The sequence below is a fragment of the Saccopteryx leptura genome, chromosome 5 (assembly GCF_036850995.1).
Source record: "Saccopteryx leptura isolate mSacLep1 chromosome 5, mSacLep1_pri_phased_curated, whole genome shotgun sequence".
NCBI lineage: Eukaryota > Metazoa > Chordata > Mammalia > Chiroptera > Emballonuridae > Saccopteryx > Saccopteryx leptura.
In genome coordinates this window covers 179,567,650-179,588,919 of record NC_089507.1, presented here as the reverse complement: position 1 = coordinate 179,588,919, position 21,270 = coordinate 179,567,650, and positions in this window count along the sequence as shown.

Below are 21,270 nucleotides of genomic sequence, written 5' to 3'. Positions count from 1 at the left end.
CTTACTTCCTTTGTCAAATATCAGCTGTCCATAGAGCTGTGGGTTTATTTCTGGGTTCTCTGTTCTGTTCCATCTATCTATGTGCCTGTTCTTATGCCAGTACCAGGCTGTTTTGACTACAATGGCCTTGTAGTATAGCTTGATATCAGGAAGTGTGATACCTCCCCCTTTATTCTTCTTTTTTTAAGATTCCTGAGGCTATTCGTGTTCGCTTTTGGTTCCATATAAATTTTTGTAATATGTGATCTATATCTTTAAAGTATGTCACTGGTATTTTAGTCAGTATTGCATTGAATTTATAAATTGCTTTGGGTAATATAGACATTTTAATGATGTTTATTCTCCCTAACCATGAGCATGGTCTATGCTTCCACTTGTTTGTATCTTCCTTGATTTCTTTTATCAATGTTTTATAATTTTCCGAGTACAAGTCTTCAGTCTCCTTGGTTAGATGTACTCCTAGGTACTTTATTTTTTTGGTTGTAATAGTGAAGGGGATTGTTTCCTTAATTTCTCTTTCTGATTGTTCATTGTTGGTGTATAAAAATGTCTCTGATTTCTGAGTATTAATTTTATATCCTGCCACCTTGCTGAATTCATTTATCAGGTCCAGTAGTTTTTTGACTGAGACTTTAGGATTTTCTATATACAATATCATATCATCTGCAAATAATGATAGCTTTACTTCTTCTTTTCCAACTTGAATGCCTTTTATTTCTTCTTCTTGTCTGATTTCTGTGGCTAGGACTTCCAGGACTATGTTGAATAAGAGTGGTGAAAGGGGGCACCCCTGCCTTGTTCCTGATCTTAAGGGGATTGCTTTTAATTTTTGCCCATTGAGTATGATGTTGGCTGTGGGTTTGTCATAGATGGCTTTTATCATGTTGAGGTATGTCCCCTGTATTCCCACTTTGCTGAGAGTTTTGATCATGAATGGGTGCTGGATTTTATCAAATGCTTTTTCTGCATCTATTGAAATTATCATGTGGTTTTTCTCCTTCCTTTCATTTATGTGATGAATAACATTGATAGATTTGCGAATATTGTACCAGCCTTGCCTACCCAGAATAAATCCCACTTGATCATGGTGTATGATTTTTTCCATATATTGTTGGATCCAGTTTGATAATATTTTGTTGAGGATTTTAGCATCTATATTCATCAGGGATATTGGCCTATAATTTTCTTTCTTTGTGCTGTCTTTGCCTGGTTTTGGAATCAGAATTATGCTTGCCTCATAAAAGGAGCTTGGAAGTCTTCCTTCCTCTTGAATTTTTTGAAATAGCTTCAGAAGGATAGGAGTTAGTTCTTCTTTGAATAGTTGGTAGAATTCACTTGTGAAGCCATCTGGCCCAGGACTTTTCTTTTTTGGGAGTTTTTTGATAACTGTTTTGATCTCATTTCGTGTAAATGGTCTGTTTAGGTCTTCTGATTCTTCCAGACTAATTTTTGGCAGATTGTGTGTTTCAAGGAATTTGTCCATTTCATCTAGGTTGTCTAGTTTTTTGGCATACAGTTCTTCATAGTATTTTCTTAAAATCCTTTGTATTTCTGTTGTGTCAGTTGTTATTTCTCCCCTCTCATTTCTAATTTTAGGTATTTGAGTCCTCTCTCTCTTTTTCTTGGTGAGTCTAGTTAAAGGTTCATCAATCTTGGTTACCTTTTCAAAAAACCAGTTCCTAGTTTCATTGATCCTCTGTATTGTTTCTTTAGCCTCTATGTTATTTATTTCTGCTCTGATCTTTATTATTTTCTTCCTTCTACTAAATTTAGGCTTTACTTGCTGTTCTTTTTCTAGTTCTTTTAGATGCTGGGTTAAGTTGTTTATTTGAGCTTTTTCTAGCTTCTTTTTTTTTTTTTTTTAATTTTTTTTTTAAATTTTTTTTAAAAAAGATTTTATTTATTCATTATAGAGAGGGGAGAGAGAGAGAGAGAAGGGGGGAGGAGCAGGAAGCATCAACTCCCATATGTGCCTTGATCAGGCAAGCCCAGGGTTTTGAACCAGCAACCTCAGCGTTTCCAGGTTGTCGCTTTATCCACTGCGCCACCACAGGTCAGGCTTTTTTTCTAGCTTCTTAAAGTGTGCCTGTAGTGCTATGAACTTCCCTCTCAGTACTGCTTTTGCTGTGTCCCATAAATTTTGAGTTGTTGTATGCTCGTTATCATTCGTTTCTAGGAATTTTTTTTATTTCTTCTTTGATCTCATTCTTAATCCACTCGTTATTTAACAACCTGCTATTTAGTTTCCATGTGTTTGAGAATTTTTTAGCTTTTCTGTTGTGGTTGATTTCTAGTTTCATGCCATTGTGATCAGAGAAAGTGTTTGATATTATTTCAATCTTCTTAAATTTGTTGAGACCACTTTTGTGCCCTAACATGTGGTCTATCCTAGAGAATGTACCATGAGCACTTGAAAAGAATGTATATTCTGCTGCTTTAGGGTGAAAGGTTCTGTAGATATCTATTAAATCAAATTGATCTAGTGTGTCCTTTAAGTCAGCTGTTTCTTTGTTAATTTTCTTTCTTGAGGATCTATCTAGTGATGTTAGTGGGGTATTAAAATCCCCTACTATTATAGTGTTGCTGTTGATCTCGCTCTTTTTATCCATCAAAGTCTGCTTTATATATTTAGGTGCTCCTATATTAGGTGCATAGATATTTTTTTTTGTGTGTGTACTTTTCTGAAGCTGGAAACAGTGAGAGACAGTCAGACAGACTCCCGCATGCACCCGACTGGGATCCACCTGGCACGCCCACCAGGGGCGACACTCTGCCCACCGGGGGGCGATGCTCTGCCCCTCTGGGGCGTCGCTCTGCCATGACCAGAGCCACTCTAGCGCCTGGGGCAGAGGCCAAGGAGCCATCCCCAGCGCCCGGGCCATCTTTGCTCCAATGGAGCCTTGGCTGCAGGAGGGGAAGAGAGAGACAGAGAGGAAGGAGGGGTGGAGAAGCAAATGGGCACTTCTCCCATGTGCCCTGGCCGGGAATCGAACCCGGGTCCCCTGCACGCCAGGCCGACGCTCTACTGCTGAGCCAACCGGCCAGGGCTAATATTTATAATAGTTATATCTTCCTGTTGGATTGCTCCCTTTATCATTATGTAGTGGCCTTCTTTATCTCTTACTATATTCTTTGTTTTAAAGTCCATTTTGTCTGATATAAGTATTGCTACCCCAGCTTTTTTTTTTCATTTCCATTTGCATGAAATGTTTTTTCCATCCTTTTACCTTCAATCTATGTGCATCTTTTGTTTTAAGGTGTGTCTCTTGTAGACAGCATATGTACGGGTCCTGTTTTCTTATCCATGCAGCTACCCTATGTCTTTTGATTGGATTATTTAATCCATTTACATTTAGGGTTATTATTGACATGTAGTTGTTTATTGCCATTTTATTCTTTAAAGCTGTATTCCTCTTTTGCTATATTTTCCCCCCCCTTTGATCTGTTTACACCATGCCCCTTAACATTTCCTGCAGCATTGGTTTGGTTGTAATGAATTCCTTGAGTTTTTTTTTTTTTTGTCTGGGAAACTTTTTATTTCTCCTTCAATTTTAAATGATAGCCTTGCTGGATAAAGTATTCTTGGTTGTAGGTTCTTGTTCTGCATTACTTTGAATATTTCTTGCCATTCCCTTCTGGCTTCAAGTGTTTCTGTTGAGAAGTCTGATGTCATTCTTATGGGGACTCCTTTGTAGGTGATAGCCTTTTTTTCTCTCACAGCTTTTAATATTTTCTCTTTATCATTTAGCTTTGGTATTTTAATTATGATGCGTCTTGGTGTAGGTTTCTTTGGGTTTATTTTTAGTGGAGTTCTCTGTGCTTCTTGAATTTGTGAGAGTTTCTCCTGCATTAATTTAAGGAAGTTTTCAGCTATGATATGATTGAACAAAGCCTCTATCCCTTGTTCTTTCTCTTCTTCTTCAGGAACCCCTATGATGCGGATGTTATTTCTCTTTATGTTGTCACAGAGCTAAGAGTTTCCTCAGACTTTTTGAGTCTCTTTTCTTTTTTCTTCTCTGCTTTCATGCCTTCATTCCAGTTGTCCTCCAACTCGCTGATTCGATCCTCAGCTGTATCCATCCTGTTTTTAATTCCTTCCATTGTGGTCTTCATTTCTGATATTGTATTTGTCATCTCCGACTGATTTTTTTTTAATATTTCAATATCCTTTTTCATACTTGCTATTTCTTTATTTAGGTGTTCGTGATGACCATCCATTGTTGTTCTAAGATCCCTAAGCATCCTTACAATCATTATTTTCAACTCTGCATCTGGAAGTTTGATTATTTCCATATCACTCAGTTCATCTCCTGAAGGTCTCTCTTGTGGTTTCATTTGGATTACACTTCTTTGTCTTCACATTGTGCGTACCCAGGGTGTTTTCTTTGTAGAGCTGGTTGAGTCTAGGCTTGGTGTTGTCTGTTTTTACTTGTGTTGTTTCTAAGTCTTCTTGGGTTGACATCAGCTATTATTTGGAATCCACTTTAAGATTTGGGCCACTTTGAAGTCTTGATTTGTTTGTTTTCTTAACAGGTGATTGTCTTGTTTGCTGATCTCAGCAGGGGGCTTATTTGAAACTGTATCCAGGAATGTGGTGGGTGTGACCTGAGGCTCTGAAATCCTCTTCTGCCAGTTAATCTCTCTGGGGGTGGGTTGCTTTCTCAGCTTCAGTAGGGGGAGGTGTATCTCAGATCTCCAAGGAGACCTGAGTTACTGCCCCTCCTCCCCACTTCTTGTTTTCAACTGTGTCTTGTTGCACTGATTGGAGCTGGAGAGATGTCTGTATCTCTGTGACCTGGAAGTACTTTTGTATTTTGCTTTGTGGAAGGATCAGCCCCTCCCCCAGTTATGACCGCCTCCAGCATTGAATGAGTCAGCTTTTTATGTCATTACCTATATTCCTCTCCCCCTCACCATCTGTCTTTCTCTTTCTCCTCTTTTTGGAAGTCAAGCGGGCCCTTTCCATACACCTCGTTCCCTGGTTGCCAGGTAAGTGGCTGTGAGCAGTACTTATTGCTCTCCTCCTTGGAATTGAGAGCCCAGCCTCAACCCCCCCCCCCCCCCATTCCTGTAAGCAGGGGAGATTCAGGCGCTCTCTACCTTTTCAGAAGGTGGCACTGTACTACAGGTTTTGTCCCTGTGACACTCTTAAGTAGAAATTTTCTGATGTGTTGCTATGGCGATGACATAGGCTGGGCCTCAGTAACGTTGTTAGGCGATGCTTGTTAGGGTTTGCAGGCTCTGACAATGGAAGACTCAGCTAGTTTTCCAGGTGCCTCTCCCCATATCTTTCCTTACTGAGCCAGCAGCCTGGGGACTCAGCTTTGAAGTTGTCCCAGCCACTACTTGCAGAGCAAGAGGCTCTAAGAGCTGCCAAGTCCTTCCTCCAGCACTGCTCAAAGCACAGTTCTGGGTGAGGCTGTGCCAACCAGAGCTGCCAGCGAAAGCAGGCTGGTCAGGGACCCTGTTGCTGATCAGGATCCTTTCTAAGGGCCCCAGGCATGTCTCAGCGCACAGCGGGTCTAATCTCTACAGGCTTTTCTCCCTTGTGCCTGCAGCAAGCTATGTTGCACCCAACTCCCACACCTTCTGCAGTGCAATTGGAGTCCTACTCTGCAGGAATGTTCTTTGTAACCTCTATTGGCTAGTGGAGGCGCCCCACCTGGACAGGTCCAAGCCTAGGGATCCTGGCCCTTGTCCACTTCCCGTGCTGTTGGTCAAGGAGCCAGGACCACACAGAAATAGCTGGCTACAGCCCATGCAGAAGTCTACTGCTGACAATCTCGTGCCTAGCCCCTCCGCCCATGAACCTGCGCACCCATGCCAGAGGCACCAGGTGGAGCCACTCATACACCGCCTGGGATCACTGACTGGAGCACATAAAGCCCAAAGCCTCACCAGCCTCCACAGGCTACTTACTCCACTCTGGCAACCTCCGTCTGAGTGTTCTGCCTGTGCCAGCCCGAGTCTGCGATCTCAAGCCCAGCCAGCGTGCTCTCTCTGCCCAATTATCTGCCCTAGCCCAGCTTCTTCCCTCACCCCAAATCTTCCATTTCTCTCGGTTCCAGACAAAAGTGGTCCTTCCTCAGATCAGTGATGAAAGCGGAATACTCTGTTATCTGTATTATTTTCTTCAGAGTGGATTGTATATTCAGCCACCTTTTCACCTAATCGTATATTTCCAATGCTCCTGAGATTGTTTCTCTGGTTGTTGAATTTGTTGAAATTTCAGGGGGAGATATAGGGAGCCCCCCTCATGGCGCCATTTCTTTGATGTCACTCTGTGGTAAAATATTTAATAAAATACCATATTTTCCCTCCATAAGATACATGAGCATTTTCTCCTTCACTTTTGAGGGAAAAATGCATCTTATGGAGCGAAAAATATGGTATATGCACTAGATTTAAGGTTAGGGACTACTAGTTAGATGTGCACAGGATACTTATATTTTTTTCTTATTTAAATCAGTATAGAGTTTGTGCGTCCATGGATTTACCAGTCACATGGTGTGTAATAATGTAATTTTGCCTTGTCAATCATGTAACTTGTGTGGAGAGACATAAATTTTATTTTTCTTGAAAAATGGTTCAAGAAAACGTCATCGGCTAGTGTTGGTCATGTTGGTGGAGAGAATGAAGCTCGCAGTGGGACAAGAGAAACAGGAAGAAGGAATGTCACCTGTGCCCGCACTACTGGGGTGTTGGGGGCACAAAGGTGTTAGACTGTCGCTTTTCCAAATGTCAACATCTGCTGGCCTGTGCCCTTACTGATTTTCACTGATTCTCCCTGTGTAACATGGGGAGGGAGGTTGGCAAGAATTAGGCAGGATCCCAGCTCAGTGTTCTAGCACAGAAGGCACAGATCTTATCTCAATGAAAATGATATACCAAATGAGAAACAGGAAAAACCCAGTTGTCTGATTTGAGTCATGATAAAGATGAGGCAAGGGTTGGTGGACCCTGAATTGTGGGTCAGACATATTCCAGGCTGGGTGGTGGGGTGGCAGTTTCAAAAGGCTCGGTGGCAGCGGAAGTGAACCGAGCAGTGTTCCTGTGTCTCTTACCATGCGCCTTGGCCCTTCCACTGGCTTCAGCTGCAGCAGCAGGTTGGATTCTCTGGGAAGCAAATGCTAAGTCAGAGTTTGGAGTGCAGAAGGCTCACTGGGGAGTCAGAGCGGAGAGGGGAACGAGCAGAACTGGGTAGAGAGTCATCAGATCCTGGCAAAGTCCTTACTAACCAAGACTGCCTTGTAGAAGAGTCCCACATTGCATGGGAATGTCTAGACACTTCCTGGCATCATTGCCTTGCTCAGTAACTGGCTGGACAGGACTCCAAGATGAACGTGAGCTTTGCTGGACTCTCAGGCTGGTCCCAGAGGAATAAAGCTAGAGGCTGTCAGCAGGACCAGCAGCATAAACTGTAGGACCCAGTGTGAAATGCAATGGTGCACTTGTTCAAAAGTACTAAGAATGTCAAGATGCTGACAGCAGAGCGTTGAGCCAAGTGTGGGGCCCTTCTGTCTAGGGGGTCCCGTGTGAGCCATGAATTGCACACCCTGAATCCAGTCCTGGCCGCAGCTGAGCCACTGTTCATAGCTGCCCACCAGGTTCTGTCTTGAATGGGATCTGAATAAAGCACCCCAACTTCTGCCATGGATCCAGACTCTGTGAAGTCACAGGAGGTAGCTTGACCTCTCCCTGGATGCCACCCACAAGTGTAGGGCTATGACACTGCTGGAGGCAGCCTCAGCCTGTGGAGGGACCCTTCCAAGGGGTGTTCTGTTAGATTCAGGGAGTACTGATATGCTGGGGCTGCCAAGAGTGTAACTATTGAAGGAACAGGGAGTACTGATATGGCCCCTGTGAGGCTGAGAACAAAGAAGGTCAGAGACCCTTATCAGAAGTTTATGTTTGAAATTCACCACTAAGCTAAAACCGGCCCCTGTTGCTATGCTGCGTGCAACCTCCCTTGCCAATAGCTAAACTGCCACATCTGCTTCTGTGTAATGCTTGCTCACTTAGGATATATAAGGACCTGACTATAAGCGCCAGGCGCGGCTTCTGTTTGCAGCTCCTCGTAAGCACGGTGTCTCCAGACATCTTGGGAGTTCGCCCCTGCGCAGGTTAAACTGGCCAATAAAGTAACATCTTAACTCCTGAAAGTCTCCGACATTTGTTCTCGTACCCGGTGGATGCTACATGTTCCATGCGCAGTCCCTCAGGGGAGTCCTGTGAGGCTGCACTGTAGTTGCCCACAGTGATAATCAGCTCACTACAATGCTTTCTCTTGGCTTTCCCGTCTTCCTTGTTCCACTCTCTTCACTCCTTCACTCTGGTTTCCTAGAACAGCCTCCCAAATAAGCCACTTGCCCCCAGGTCCTTTTGCTTGTTTATTTTTAGAGATATAGTTTATTTATTTATTTATTTTTTTAAATTTTATTTATTAATTTTAGAGAGAAAAGAGAGAGAAGTGAGGGAGGAGCAGAAAGCATCAACTCATCGTTGCTCCTCGTATTTGTCTTGACCGGGAAAGCCCAGGGTTTTGAACCAGCAACCTCAGCATTCCAGGTCAACGCTTTATCCACTGTGCCACCACAGGTCAGGCCCTCAGGTCTTTTTGTTTACCTCGAAAGTACACCACCCTGCTAACTCAGGAGTTGGTGCCTGTGGCTGAACATGGCTGCAGAGGGAGGAAGCTGATGCTGCCCACAAAGTAAGTGATGTTCTCTCAACTTTGTGGAGGAAGAAAATGGGGGAGGTGGCTTTTGATTATTAAACAACCAACACCAATTTCCAGGAGAAATGAGAATACCATTTTGTTTTGGCTACAACAGGGACCCATGTCCTGATGGCTACTCACCCTCGACATCATGGGGACAAACCTCAACTGAGGCTTTATTGTTAATGTGTTGTCTATCCCCCTTATGCAATGGGAGAATAACATTCTCTTCAGAGAATGAAAATTAACATGAGTCTTTCCTAGTAAAGACAGGGAGTTGGTGTTATGACATCTACATCTAATTTGCAAATGAAAGGGAGGAATTTCCAAAAAAAGTTAGGGCTACCCTGGGTTAATATCCCCCAGTTTTATTGAGATATAATGAACATATATCATTGTGTTCAGTTTAGGTGTATATTATAACTTGATATATACTGCTCACAAAAATTAGAGGTATTTTATTGCTTCATATTCATTTTGAAATATCCCCTAATTTTATGAGTATATATATATATATTGCAAAATGATTATGACAGTAAGTTTAGTTAACATCCATCACCTCATTCATTAAAGTTTTTCTTGTGATGAGAACCTCTAACATTTATTCTCTTAGCAACTTTCAAATATACAATACAGTATTGTTGACTATAGTCATCATATTGTACATTATATCCCAAGAACTTATATATTTTACAACCAGAAGTTTGTATCTTTTAGCCACCTTCATCCAATTCCCCCACCTCCCATTCCCTGCCCCTGGAAACCACCAATCTGTTCTGTTTCTATGAGTTTTGTTGTGTTTTTTTTTTTTTTTTTGAGCCCACATGTAAGTGAAATAAGGCAGTATTTGACTTTTTCTGACTTATTTCACTTTGGTTCATCCATGTATCACAAATGGCAGGATTTCTTCTTTATATGACTGAATAATACTGTATTCCATTGTATATGAATATACCTCAGTTTCTTTATCCATTCATCCATTGACGAACTTAGGTTGTTTCCAAATCTTGGCTATTGTAAAACTGCTGCAAATAAAGATGGGGGTGCATATATCACTTTAAGATTATAGTTTTATAATTTAGAATATATACCCAGAAGTGGAATTGCTGGATCATATGGTAGTTCTGCCATACTGTTTTCCATGAGGTTATACCAATGCACATTCCCATGAAGAGCGCACAAGCCTTCTCTTCTTACCTTCACCAACACATTATTTCTTGTCTTTTTTACAATAACTATTCTAACAGGTGTGAAGTGACACCTCATTTTGTATGTGTGGGGTTTTTTTTATTATAGTTGACATACAATATTGTATAGTCTCAAGTGTACAACATAGTGGTTCAACATTTATGTACCTTATGAAATGGTCTTTATAAGTCTAGTAATTTTATGTCACCACATGTAGTTATTACAATGTTAATGACTATATTTCCTATGCCGAACTTTATATCCCCATGAGTTATTTTATAACTGGAAGTTTATACTTTAAAAACAATTATTTTAGTTTTTTAAATTTTTATTTATTCATTTTTAGAGAGGAGAGAGAGTGAGAGTGAAAGAAAGAGAGAGAGAGAGAGAGAAAGGGGGGAGGAGCAGGAAGCATCAACTCCCACATGTGCCTTAACCAGACAAGTGCAGGGTTTCGAACTGGTGACCTCACCATTCCAGGTTGACAGTTTATCCACTGCACCACCACAGGTCAGGCCTTTTTTAAAATTATTATTATTTCTTATTTGTTTTTTCAATTACAGTTCACATTCAGTATTATTTGGCGTTAGTTTCAGGTGTACAGCACAGTGTTTAAACTACGGTTTGTACTCTATTCCCCTCCCCCAGACCCTCATCCACTACCCCTCTGGCAGCTATCAGTTAATTCTGTGTCTATGACTTTGTTTCTGTTTCATTTTGAATATTCATTTGCTTTGTTTTTGAGATGTCTTATAGTGGTTTTGATTTACGTTTCCCTGATGATTGCACTGGCTTCATTTTTATTTTTAACTGCGTACACATATTCATTATTCACTCAACAGGTGAGTGTCAGGTCGAATACTATTATTTATAATTATAAATCAGGGAGAGTGGGGTTGGGCTCATGATAAAGAAATGAGAGACTTTTTGCTACAATTCCTTAGACTGTAGATTCTGTGATGAGTTGTCCAGACCCAGCTCATGACACCCAGTTCTCCCAGCGTCCAAGTGCTGCTCTCACACAGCCCTCCATGGTTAGTCCGTGTGGGGACTGGCTGGCTCGAGGTAAGACCTCCTTACCTTATATGGACAGCCTGCATCCAAAGACTGCTCCATGGGAGCTGAAGGTCCAGCCCTTCACTCTTCATGAGTCAGCTCTGAAAGCCCCTTGACTCTCACTGGGGCCGGTAAGGCCTTTGTTGAGACCGGATTGCAGCTCAGCTTTCCCCTCTACCCAGTCCTGCCTCCTTCCCTTCCCTCCCACATGCTTTGGTCCCAAGAGCCTTCCCCAAAATGCCACCTGAAGCTAAGTTTAATCCCAGAGTCTGCTTTCTAGGAAGCCCAGCCTGTCACAGTCACATTATCCAGACACTATGTGTTAATAGCTGAGTAAGCTCTGGGGTTGTGTCTTGACAAATTGGGTTTGCCCTAGGCTCCAAGTTAGCTATTCAAGAGCCTTTCTTTAACTGCCATTCAAGAAGCTCTGATTTTAAAAGGCTGCTATTCTCCTTAAGTTTCCATGAACATCTCTGTTTTGTAGCCAGGGCAAGCATTTGTTTGTAAAATTGAGGTATAACTTATATACAATAAAATGTACAAATTTTTAATGTACCATTTAATGAGTTGGGTCAAATGTTTATGCCCATGTAACCAATACCTCCATTATGAGAAAACATCTCCCTCCCCTCTCCCCCGAATATTCTTACTTCCTTTTCCAGTCAACGCCTTCAGCACTCCTTCCAGGGCAACCTCCGTCAGCTCTGTGCAGCCCTTTCCGGGGTCACACACGAATGGAATTGGATGGCGTGTACACTTTTGTCTCTGGCTTCTCTCATTTGGCATAATGAGTCTGAGATTGACCAGTGTCTCTCAGTTCAGGCTGCTATACAAAACTGCCACAGACTGAGTAGCTTAAGCAATTAAGCAATAGGAATGTATGGTATTTCTCAGAGTTCTAACAGGCTGGAAGCCTGAGATCAGGGTGACAATACTGTGGGCTTCTGATGAGTGTCCGCTTCCTGGTTTGCGTAAAGGACCACCTTCTTGGTTTGTCCTCACATGATTGGGATGGAGAGAGAGAGAGAGAGAACAATTTCTGTCATGTTTCTTCCAACTACTTCCCAAATGTCCCATCTTCAAATGCCATCACTTTAAGGATTGAGATTTCAACATATAAATTTTCAAGGTACACAACATCCAGTCTGTTGCAGATATTACAAGCTCCGTGTTTTTATTGCTGAGTAGTGTCCCATTGTCGTGATGCAATGCAGTTTATCCATTTTCCCGTTGATGGATATTTGGGTCGTTTCTAGCTTTTGACTATTATAAACATTCATGTACAAATGTTTGTGTGAACATATGTCTTCATTTTGTTTGGGTAACAGGAGTGGAGTCAGTGGGTCACAGGTAAACGCATGGTTAACCTTATAAGAAAAACTGCTGAACAGTGTTTCAAAGTGACTGCATTTATTTACCCTTTCCAAGGTGAGAGATTGACTGTTTGATTGTCTCGATTCATTGACTCAGGCAATGTTAAGACCAGGCGGAAACACTGGAGTTTCTCACACTTTTCTACCAAGGACCTCTAATGCTACAAGAGGAGAACATCGTAGTGTGGGAATGGAGAATGAGACTTGAAGCAGCCAGCAAGCGCCACAGTCTCACGGTTTCTCGGTTTCTCCAGAAGGCCCTCTGGTCCCCTTACGCCCTCCCTCCCCCTGGAGGCAGGTGCCTGTTCCTGAGAAACATACATCTAGTTACCCCCTTTGCTTTGCAGATTGCACCTCAGGTGAGAGAGGCCAAGTAGCTTCTCTAAGTTCGCACAGCTATCTAACGAAATAACCAATGACCAGAATCCGATTTTCCTACCTGGTAGTCAAGAAAAAGAAAATTATACAGTGACTGCGGTCACTCTTTGTTCTCCAAGTTGGGGCAGTGAGAGATTTGGCTGAATGCTTTCTTCTTTGCCAAAGGGATTTTGGAAGTTTTAGACCCCCTTGCAGCCCCAACCCTGACACACACACATTCTCTCTCTCTCTCTCTCTCTCTCTCTCTCTCTTTCTCCCCCTCTCTGAAGGTATTCTGCCAATTCCACTAAAGGGAGAAAGGGGCTTTAATTTTCCAGGCAAACAAAACGCCAGCTTTCCCTTTAAGTGGCTTCGGAATGCAGGCACACCTGACATCCACATAGATAAACTGTTAATATACCAATGGGACGCCAGCAAAGCGGCAATAGCGACTGGAAACACAAGCATCAAGCTGCTAGAAACTGCCCTGGAATAGCAGCTGCCTCCAGCTCCCTGGAGCAGAGATGAGCACGTAGGAAGGAAAGGTGGTAATAACAAGGGAGACATCTAGCTCTGCGTTCTGGCTGTTGGCAGAGAAAGTGTCTCTGCCCACTGTATGCAAGAGGTGAGCAGGGGCCTAGCCAGACCCATGCTTTGGCTGGGTTCACACCATGGCAGCTGCACCCACAGGACCTTGTATGTGAGGCTGTGAGTTGGTCAGTAGGCATCCACCCTGACACCAGCCTTGGCAGCCTTAGTGTGCAACGAGTGAGTGCCATTCCTTGATGGCCTTGTCACCAAGCATGTCGTGACGGTGGAAAGAGACAGAGACATTCGTGGAGCCGCCACTGACTGTGTGACTTTGGTCATTCCACCCCACTGGAACCATTCCTTCATCTATGAGAGAAACAGTTATGTACTCATTCATTCTTTCTCTCTGAACTCAAAAACATTAAACACATTCTGTGTATCTGGGGATACAAAATAGCAAAACAGGGTTCCTAAGCACAGGGGGTTGGGTAGGTTGCACTAAAGCCCTAATACTTCACGTCACCCTATGTCAACCTGTCCTGTTTTCATTTGATTTTGTAACCTCCCCTGCCCTTCTGTTAAAGAGGTGGAGTCTATGAGTCTGTTTGACTTTGACTTTGGGGTAGACCATGTGACTTACTTGGCATCATAAGGTATGGAGGAAATAACTGTTTGTTGATCTGTGATCTGAGCTTAGACCTTCAGCGGCCTTGGCGTGTTTCTTTCCTGTCCTTCGCTATTATCATGAAAAGCACATATTCAGGTTAACCCACTTGTTCCAGAAAGAGAGACATATGGGGCAAAGCCATGCCAGCTGAGGGCAACCTGATCAACTGACCCCCCTGACTAACTCACAAACACATGAGTAAGTCAAGCCAAGAGCAGTAGAGCTCCTTAGCTCATATCAGCCTGTTCCTACTTGACCTATTTGTTACGCAGCATTATTATGGCCATAGTTAGCTGTACAGAGCTCTGAGCCAATCAGATATTTCAATGCAGTGAGATGAATACTCTCATAGAAGAAAACTGGAAATGGTGAGGAAGTGGAGGTAGGCTATATAATCAAGGGGTTAATGGTGCCCAACCACCATACAGTAAAAAATCTTCATATAATTACTTATTCATTATAGAGAGGGGAGAGAGAGAGAGAGAGAAGGGGGGAGGAGCAGAAAGCATCAACTCCCATATGTGCCGTGACCAGGCAAGCCCAGGGTTTTGAACCAGCAACCTCAGCATTTCCAGGTTGACACTTTATCCACTGCACCACCACAGGTCGTCTGCATATAATTACAATTGGCCCTCCACATATGTGATTCCCAACTATAAATGGAAAATGAGTACAGAGAAAACACATGGCCCAGTGTGGTATTCAAGGAAGGGGAGGTAACTCCTCGCTAAGTCTTGGGTGACGAGTAGAACTCAGTGGAGGAAAGAGGAGCTGAATTAGAATGAGAATACTGGCTACTTGAAGTTTAAATATAATTCACAGCATTATTTTATTTAATATGTGCAGTGTTTTAGAATTTTTTAGTTGCCAACATTTAAAAATGAGAATATTGCTTATTAAAATTCAGATTTTTACCTTTTCTAGGAAAATTAGATAATATGGTGACACTGGGCCTTACTAGGCATCCTTGCTTGGTAAAATGCCATGCAGATGAACAGTGCACACCTCTTTAGAAATGAGTCCTCTCTAGTTTACTGTGATCCCTTGGTCACTACAATGTACCCTTTTATGAGGCTGCCTGCTCCTGTAGACATCTGGGTCTTTATGTCCTGGACTGGACAGGGTCCATGCTGCTTCAAATCCACTAATTCCCATCAACTGTGCTTTACCCCTTGACCATATATTTTTATTTCCAAGATTTTGAATTAGCCTTTTAATATACATCTGTTCTCTTTCACCTCTCTTTTTAATTATAATTTTAATTTTGAGGTGATTGTGGATTCCCACGCAGATGTAAGAAGTAATACAGAGAGATCCTACATACCCTCTCTCCAGATTCCCTCAGTAATAATGTCTTGTAAAATTATGGTACAACATAACATCAGGATACAGACAGGGTTACAACTCACCCACCATCTTGTTCAGATTTCCCCAATGTTACTTGTACTTATTTGAGTATGTGTGTGTTTAATTCTGTGCAATTTCTTCATGTGTGTAGGTTTGTGTATCTACCAGCACAGCATTCCCATTACCACCAAGATTCTTCGTATTGTCCTTTTAGAGCAATAACCACCTTCCTCCCACTTGCTCTTCTCTCCCTTCTTCCATCTTCTACTCCTGCAAACATGCTCTGTGCTCTAGTTCTGTAATGGAGCTGTACAGTGTGTGACCTTTGGGACGGACATTTTTCGCTCCAGTATCCCTAGAGATTCATCTAGGTTGATGTGTATCAATAGTTCATTTTCTTGATCATGAGGATGTCCCACAGCCTGGCTGCAGCAGTTTAACTGTTCACCTGTTGAAGGACATCTGGGCTATTTTTAGCTTTTGGGAAAAAACTGTTATGAATAAAGCTGTTATGAACATTCATGTGTAGATTTTTGTATGAACATAAATTTTCATTTCTCTGGGAAAAATGCCCAAGAGTACATTTTGGGATCATGTGGTAATCACATATTTAGTTTTATAAGAAGCTATCAAACAGTTTTCCAGAATGGATGTATCACTCTACATCCCCACTAGCGATGTGTGAGTGAATCAGTTTCTCCACATCTTTGTGGACATCTGGTGTCACTTTTTTATGTTAGCTGTTTTGATAGATTTGCAGCGGTGTCTCGCTGTAGTCTTGGTTTACATTTCCCTAATGGCTCCTGATGTTGAACACTTTTTCATGTGCTCATTTGCCATCTGTATGTCCTCTTGGTGAACAGTCTGTTCTTAACATAGCAGGTGGCTTGGTTCAGCTCCTGGAGTGAAGCTAGACTCAATTCTTCCTGCTTTCTTCAGCCCTGGAATCCACCATCCAGGCCGCAGTAGGCTACTTTCTTTTGGAAAGCCTGCATGACAACCCCACCCCAGTTCTTGGCTTCAGGCAGTGAAACTGGCTTGCCCTCTTGGCTCACAACACCTCTATTCCAATTGCCCTAGCTGGAAAGTGCCAAAGTGTGCCTGGGAAAGTCCACACTGGAAATACTTCTCCATGCTCATCCATGGTCCTCTGTGATCATTCGTGGTCCTCTGTGATCATCTGTGGTCCTCCGTGCTCATCCATGGTCCTCTGTGATCATTCGTGGTCCTCTGTGATCATCCGTGCTCATCCATGGTCCTCTGTGATCATCCGTGGTCCTCCGTGCTCATCCATGGTCCTCTGTGATCATCTGTGGTCCTCTGTGCTCATCCATGGTCCTCCGTGCTCATCCATGGTCCTCTGTGATCATCCGTGGTCCTCCGTGCTCATCCATGGTCCTCTGTGATCATCCGTGGTCCTCCGTGCTCATCGCGGCTCTCTGTGTTCATTTGTGCTCCTTTATGCTCATCCATGGTCCTCTGTGATCATCCGTGGTCCTCCGTGCTCATCGCGGCTCTCTGTGTTCATCTGTGCTCCTTTATGCTCATCCATGGTCCTCTGTGATCATCCGTGGTCCTCTGTGATCATCCATGGTCCTCCGTGCTCATCCATGGTCCTCTGTGATCATCCGTGGTCCTCAGTGCTCATCGCGGCTCTCTGTGTTCATCTGTGCTCCTTTATGCTCATCCGTGGCTCTCCACGCTCATCAGTGGTCCTCTGAGTCCTCATTCTGCAACAGTGTCCTTGGTTTCCAGCAGAATGTGGATCAACTGACCTTCATGTTGATGTGTGTTTTGGCCCTTTGGGTGGTGGATAACCAGGTGGACGGTGCTCTGTGTGGAGTTAGGTTGGGTGAATCTAGTGGACACTGTAGTTCCCCTGCCCCAGAAGCAGCCCTCAACCAAAGGGGAGTAAGACTTGGTAGATTAACACCCTGCTCCCACCTCAGTGTTACAATTTTGCAGCATGATCTGCACAGACTCTCTGGTTCCCAGAAGGACCAAGTATTCTGCCAGCTTTACTCAGGCCCAATGCATCAAGAATTCTACAAAAGAAATCCTTTTACCCCAAATGCTAACATTTATCATGTTTGCTTCATCCTTCTCTCTCTCTCTGACTTTCTTTCTTGCTTTCTTTCTGCCTTAATACTTCAGTGTGTATGTCTTTAAAAAAAGTCTTATATCACTACAGTACAATCGTCAAAGTCAGGAAATTAACGTGGACACAATACTGTTTGCTGATCTACAGATCTTATTCAAATTTTGTCAATAATATTTTTCTACATCAAAAGAAAAGCCATGTTCTGGTTCAGGATTCCATTCAGGATTGTATATTGCGTTTGCTGCCATACTCTTTTTTTTTTTTTTTCAGAGACAGAGAAGGAGTCAGAGAGAGGGATGGATAGGGACAGACAGACAGGAACGGAGAGAGATGAGAAGCATCAATCATCAGTTTTTCGTTGCGACACCTTAGTTGTTTATTGATTGCTTTCTTATATGTGCCTTGACCGTGAGGTTACAGTAGACAGAGTAACCCCTTGCTCAAGCCAGCAACCTTGGGTCCAAGCTGGTGAGCTTTTGCTCAAACCAGATGAGCCTGTGCTCAAGCTGGCGACCTCGAGGTCTTGAACTTGGGTCCTCCGCATCCCAGTCCAACACTCTATCCACTGCGCCACCGCCTGGTCAGGCTGCCATGCCTCTTTAGTCTCTCATCTGGAACAGTTTTTCAATCTTTCTTTGACTTTCAGGGAAAACCTTGACTTTTTCTAGTATAGGCCAGTTATTTTGTAGACTGCCCATCAGTCTGAGCTTGCCTGATGTTCCTAACGACTAGGTTTAGCTGATGTGCTTTTGGCAGGAATCTCCCAGAAATGGTGTGCATCCTCCCAGGCCGGCACGTCAGGAAAGAGATGATGTTCATTAGTGCCATAATTGGTGATGCTAAGACCCATACGTTTTACAATAGAAACTGATGAGGAAGTGAGAGCTCTGTGTTTAATGTTCTCAAGTGGGGATTCACTCACAATATATGTCAGAGCCTGGTGGAACCAGATCTTCCTCCAGATGTTCTCTCATTCAGAATATCCCTGATGACTCGTGCCTGGAGGACAGGTCTACCCACAAGAAAGGTGATGGACACGCTCACACATCAGGCCTCAGTTCTGGCCTCAGGTGCTGTGGAAGAAGAGAATTCTGTTCTCCTTCCAGCCTCTTGGATTGGGTGGAAGCCGGGGTGTGAGGAGCTTGGGTAGGTCCCTCAGGCACAATTTGTTCACCCAGCTGTGGTCTAGAGACATCAGGCTCAAAAAGGTGGTGGCTCTGAACTCCTTCTTGGAGGATTTAGCTTTGTTGACTACAGACTAGGTGTCCAGCTGGTATGTCACTGGTTTGTTGTTTTCTAATTCAGTGTTTTACACAACCACTCTTAGCAGACTATCATGAGAATTTGGGCAAGTTTTTTAAACCCTGAAATCTTCGCCCTTTCACATGTAAAATGGTAATCCCAATGCATCCCTTCTAGTGCAGCATGAGGATTAGATGGTGAAACACAAATAAAATGCAGCACGGGATGTTGGTACTAGCAACCTTTCCAATTCCCTGAACCTTCAGGAGGGCAACTTCATGGACAGCCTGCTTCTCTAGTCCAGTTAAGATCATGCTTTTGCCAGCATAAGTAGCTAGAGTTTAATAAAAGAAGGGACAAAGGGAATCAGACATTATTAAGTATATTGGAGAGCTAAACTAGACACTGAGCCTGCTTCACTAGGAAGTTGCAGCATTTATAGGTTCCCCAGGAGATTTCTGCATTCTCTGCTCTCAGGACCTAATCCCCAAAGTGGGCAAGAGAAATAGTTACTGATCATTACTGGGTGCAAGGGTGGGGGTGAGGGGAGGACTAAAAACAGCAGGGGAAATTTCTCTGCTGGGTTTAGGCCAAGTAGAAATCAAAATGGCGCAGGGGGAGGCGTTTCCACTTTGAGACATGCTCAGTAAGAACTAAGATGCTGATTGTAAGTGGAGGAGTCTAACCTGGGAAAAGGATCAGATTGGATAAGGGACACAGGACCCTGGAAGATCTAGAGAATGGATTGGTTAGGGGAAAGACCCAACTCAGGCCCTGAAAGATAGGGAAATTGATGTGTTAGTTTGAAGAAACATCTGGTCCTTCCAAAGCTTGAGATAATATAATTAGCCTAACAAAGGATCTCTCTCTTCTCTCTCTCTCCCTCTCTCTCACTCGCTCTTGTTAGCACACACATGTCCTGGGTGTTCACGTGTTATCTCTCCTTAGCAGCCATGAGGCCATAGCAGCCGCCTGGGCCTGGGAACAGTACCCACAGGAGTGCAGCTAATGATAAAAACTATACTCGCTAGACAAGGACAAAAGCTGAACTGGACTAAGCCTTGCCATGGACTGAATTAATGGTACAGAATTTGTGAACCTTTGCCTCTGTATGGCCAGTAGCCATAGCCACCATCACAGCAGCCTGGCCCATGCAGGTTCACATTTTATTCGGACAGACGGTACTGAAACAACAGAGCCAAGAACTGGTGGGCCATTACCTTTAATCCTAGGTCACACTGGCAGGCAAGAAATACACACAGTAGGAAGACACTTCCCTTTCCATTCAGGGCTCCCAAAGCCACTGACTTATCCGAGTTTCCTAGAATCAAAGGTTTCTAGCTCACCAGCCTTACCTCTGTTTCTTATCTCCTTCTCTCTACACAAACTCTGCACAAACTGGCTTCTCCCTCGGCACTCCACCATCTTGGCTGCTTCTCCTCTCCTCCACATGGCCTTTCTCTGCTCTCCCCTCTAATGCTAATCTCAGGAACTGAGTGAGCAAGCTAATGGTCTGCCCCACTTTATAGTGTAGAAATCAAAACCTTTAATCCAATATACAAACAAGGAAGTCTCTGATACAAAGCCACTTATCTGAGGCATAAATGGGATTCCTCCTAAGAGTGCACCACTTCACATCATGCAATAAGTCAAGGGTGTGGGGAAAAGCTTTATCTTAAAACTAAGCCTTAGGCTATAATCACCCTGCCTCCTTACAGACTGTCCCCCACACCCAATGCAAACTATAAGCGAGCAAACATATATATCACATTTACAAACTTATTTGATCAACAGCCTCCTTTCTGGGCTGCATGAAAACAAGGCTAGACTTCTATAGTGGGCCAAATGCAGGTGAGACACTAGGAACCAAGGGCAGTCCTTTGATTTTGCTTCTAGAGTAAATCTTACCATGGCACCTGTTCTTCCACATGTGGATCCCTGAAGGGCTTCCTTGTGACCCTGTGAAAGAGCCCCATCACCACTGGCAGCACCTTTGTTCCTTTCTCTTATACCCATCCTTTCCAGGATCCGCTCCATGGCATCTCATGGAGGTGGTAAACCTACATCCTAACTGGATGCTCAGGAAACACTCTGCCAATGACCGCCAATGTAAAGGTTGATAAGTTTCTCCGGGTTTTGGTACCTGCACGTGAGAAAGGAGATAGCTGGATGAGGCTAGTGGTAAATATAGGACAGTATTGCATCTCTCCTCACCATTCACAAGCCAGACCCTCCTGATTGTGCAACTTCTCCTCTGCTGCGTTTGGACACCTTCGGAATCCAGAATACCAGGCAAGCATTACAAATTAACTGGAGTTACCTTTGAGGATGAACTGATTAGTCATTCTGGTAGTAAATGGTTCCTGAGTTCCAGCTTTAGTATTTTTTGCTTTCTAGTTTTAAAAGGTCTGGACCATGTGGAGAGCATCCTGCAAGTCATTATGATCTGAAGGTCAAACTGGTAGCAAAACATGGGATGCCCAGGGAATTAAGGGGACTCAAAGATTTCTTTCAGCCATGGTTCCCAAGTTTGACTGCTTAGTAGAATCACCTTGGCAGCTTTTGGTTAAAAAATTGCGGTAGGGGTATATCATACGTACAATAGAGTACTCATATCTCAGGTGTGCAGCTTGATGGATTCTTACATAAAAAGTGTAACCAAGATACAGAACATGTTTAGCACTCCTGG